Source organism: Mya arenaria, chromosome 14, assembly GCF_026914265.1.
Source record: "Mya arenaria isolate MELC-2E11 chromosome 14, ASM2691426v1".
NCBI classification, from domain to species: Eukaryota; Metazoa; Mollusca; class Bivalvia; order Myida; family Myidae; genus Mya; species Mya arenaria.
In genome coordinates this window covers 17925775-17930056 of record NC_069135.1, presented here as the reverse complement: position 1 = coordinate 17930056, position 4282 = coordinate 17925775, and the positions used below count along the sequence as shown (strand labels likewise).

Sequence of the window (4282 nt, the reverse complement as noted above, 5' to 3'; positions counted from 1 at the left end):
TCATCAGATAAAACAATGACACCCCTTTTCGCATTCATAATGACTGGGCATTTCAAAACATTGAACTAGTGAAAATGCTCACTAAAATATAAACAAAATGATTGAATTAAAACAAAACTGCATTTTGTTGACATGAATTTACAAATACAAAGTCTGATAGGTTCGTACATGCAGCATCGTGGTAAATTAATGTTGTGGTAATGGTAGGTTAGTACAATTAGCATGGGGTATAATCTTACATAGTATACCAAATTTATACACACGCATGTACATACGCACGCACAAAAACACACATACGCACGCACACACACACAAGCTATTTAAATGTGCACATCGAAGGCGAGCCGACCGATTGTTTATAACCAGCTCAGAGCTACTTGAACGGGCAAGAACTTTCTTTTGACTCTTAATACAAAAGATCAGTGAGCCAACAGCATCAGTCAACGCATCATTGGAAATTCTTCGAACGACTGGGCCTAGTGGTAGACCGTGTTTGCTATAAGGATATTATAGTGAGGAATATGGCAGAACAACTACTGGACAGTAAACACCATAAAAGGAAGGTTGCCTTTGGTATTGACGAAAGTGAACATTCAGAACAGGCACTTCAATGTGAGTACTCTCGTTTAAAAAAAAAACCTTTTTCATCGTGTGTCTCCGGTTTTCTCCCGGCTTTTGAACAAATATTCTTTTTCCAGTGTTTATTATTCACTCGATTTTTTATGTTAGACAACAAAATACGAAGATACATGTTCCAATTGATAAAGCCCCCGTTTACTTTAACAGACACTTAAACAAAGTTGTTTACAGGGAAAGTATCATATTGTTCTTAATATGACTCGAGAAACCACTTACCGTTCGATTACTTAATGAAACATATTCCCTGGAATCGTTGAAGAAAGTGTGTATTACACGATGACTCTTGGAAGATCTTATGTATCATGTACCTAGTTGCGAAATCATTGTTTTGATCACAGGTGGCAGACGCAAACGGTGTATATAATAGTTATGATCTTTTTATAGAAAATATAACCGCAGGGAATTGAAGTGAATTTTTACAAAAAAAAACATTCACATAAGGACAAGGAAGTAGAATCACATGTTAATGTTTTTTTTTAGAATAACCGCTTTTTGATTATGGATTTTCAAAATCGGCTTTGATATCCAAAATATATAGAAATTTCGCCGACCGACCCTGAATACATGGTATACATCCGATTTCATGAGCGCGTGAACGTCCATTAATTTATTAATAATAATTAATAATTAATTAATTATATTTCCGTCTACGGAAAGAACGCATCACGTCGACTGTCACGGACTGGAAACACTAAATGGCTTCCATTATTCAGCAAATGCATTTTACTGCGTTGTATGGAATATTCTGACAAAAAGGACAAGAACTATAAATTTCAAAAGGTTGCTGTCTTATGGACAGTCTGGGACCGTATTCTAAAGGATCTTAGCGGAAAAGTTCAGCCTAATAAAAAAGCCTTATTTTGTTACTTGTTTTTTTTAGATTCCCTCTATTTTTAATCTCCTTATAATTATCATAATTCTTCTTCTTCTTCTTCTTCTTCTTCTTCTTCTTCTTCTTCTTCTTCTTCTTCTTCTTCTTCTTCTTCTTCTTCTTCTTCTTCTTCTTCTTCTTCTTCTTCTTCTTCTTCTTTTCTTCTTCCCTAAGCGAAAAATTCAACCTAAAATACTTTATGGATACGGCCGTAGTGCTGGGATGCTTTTAGAATTCAAAACAAACCGGCTTACAAAACCAAACTGGTATTTTATTAACTGTTGTATTGCTGTTTATGTTATCCATAAACAATGGAATCGTCAGTAATTCTGTAGAAAAGCAACATGCAGAAAGCCAGGAATAAATTCTCAGTACAATATAAAATAATTGGATCTTAACACCTCATGTCTTTCCATGGTAAAATCTTAATTAGATCTTAATTAGTTATGATTATTATTTCAACTTTTAAATTGCATTGGAACGACATTACACTTGAACAGCCGATCAGCATAATCTGAATTATTGCTATAACTTGAGGGATATCCATATCCTTGCATTCTCAAAACAAAAGCTTGTGAATTGGATTTTCGAACGTTTTTGAAAGCTTTAAAACCCGACAAAATAAAAACACACAGCAGAAAGCTGTCTGGCATTCATCAATGAACAATCTGCTATAGTAAAAAGAAATCCCCAATTAATTGCAATCCATATTAAATTATTTTTTGTGGATAATCAGCGTCATTATAACAGGTAATACGTATGAACCAAGTCTTGATATTTGCGTGTGCTGGTCATGTTTCCCGTGATTGTTTCAGGGTACTTTGATAACGTGATGCGACCAGATGACTATGTCGTGCTTATACACACTCCAGAACTGTATGATTTCTCCATGGCCAGTATGTTTTCAATGTACAAAAGTTGTGAAAATGTGAACATTAAAGAAAAAATATAGCTTAAACTATTTGGAAACCGTTCAAAATTCAAGTAAACTGTCTTTAATTTGAATTCGGGGGTGTTTTAGTGTGACATTTTGACTTGATCAGTTCAAACTTGTTTTGTTTTTTAGTATTTGATATCTTAAATATTAAATACTTTTTATGGCACATTATATTGCAAGGTTTCTAAAACATCATCGGTTCTATTTCTCCCTAGGCCCGTCTGTTGTTGATCACATGCTGAAGGAGCTAACAAAGAAAGTGACAGCTCTAGAGAAAAAGTACAAAGAAATTGTTCAGAAAAGTAAGGTAAGCCGGAACAAAAACGATATTCAAGTGACAATTATTAGATCTAGTGGCGATAATGTAATCACAGTTTCGTTCAAATAAAAGTGCTGATGATTGATAGCTACACGTACAAACCTTTTAAGTCATTGCTTTTCGCAATTATTTTCCTCCCTTCCATTTTCAAATAATTAAGTAATTAAGTGTGCTGTTATTTTCAAAACAGCTGACAGGAAAGCTCCGGACTGGTCAAGGGAAGCCAGGCGAGGTTGTTTGCAAAATCGCAGAGGAAGAGTAGTGTGAGCTCGTGGTCACCGGCACGCGTGGATTCGGAACAGTCCGGAGAACATTGCTCCATTCCATCAAATCACCAAGGCGTTTCTATATGTATTGCTATTGTTTAATCTACTCGTGGCATTATTTCTTTTAGTCTGTTTACTATCACTAATCGATATGTATTGGTGATGTTATATTTCAAACGAACCTGTAGTTCCGGCTTATATGGTCGCTTTATTGATTAAGGACCTTCAACAGTTTACAAGACGCTTGAATGGCAAAAACATCAAACAAATCATAGTCTTTGTTTGAGGTTTAATAAAGCATGCATAAGACAAATATCCGTTTCAACAAAATTAGGTGTAATTTGAGTAAATTTTACGAGAATTTATCCAGGTTTAGAAAATGTCTGTCTTTGTGTCAAAATAGGACATACTACAAAATCAACAATGCCTTGTGGGTTTGTGCTAATTGCATCTATTTTATAAGAGTAATTTACACTTTTATCGCCATGAAATGAATCTAAACCATTATATGTCAGTAAAGTATTGAATGTTTTTCTTATTCGAAAAGATGTCATCAAGAAATCACATAACATTGTTAGTTGTGTAGTAAAATGTAAATGGTTTTTGATAAAAACTCAGATAAAAAATTATATTGTTAGATTTTTTCGATTCCTATTTATCCAAAAACATGTTGCAAAGGATGTATGTTTTACATGTTGTTACATTTGTTAATTAGTTAGACAATTGCAGGGTATTTTTTATGTTATATGCCTTACCGTAAGACAACTTTCGTGCTTTATTTTCTTTACAATTCAGTGTTATTTGTTGTCAAATTTTCAAATGTTTCCTGTGATAATATTTATGACAAATCACAAAAAGAATTGTTCATGTATCATAATTATTGTATTATATATATGTATATATATTAGTGTATACTAGTATTTACATATTTCGATTTATAATCACATTGTGCATACATGTATATACAAACATTGATATGTGTGGATAGTTGTTGTTCTTATTACCCAGGTCGTTTGACATGGCGTAAGTGTGGCATATCTGTTTCGGTCTAGGATCAAATACTCCTTTGCTGAACAGAATAAAGATACATGCCGTTGTACAGCTAATCTGAACGTCAATGCACCCTTACTAAAATGACTCTCTAAACATATTCCGAAAAGAGAAAGTAGTACAAAATATGAAACAAGCAGTTTCTATTTATTTAGATTGCCATTTACAAAAACGGAAGGTCAACAAAAGGTTTCATCTAG

At 33.6% G+C, this 4282-nt stretch overlaps 1 pseudogene; it reads left to right on the top strand.

Moving 5' to 3' along the window:
- The first annotated feature begins 521 nt into the window (after window positions 1–521).
- LOC128215883 (uncharacterized) lies at window positions 522–4059 on the top strand (annotated as a pseudogene).
- The last annotated feature ends 223 nt before the right edge of the window (window positions 4060–4282 follow it).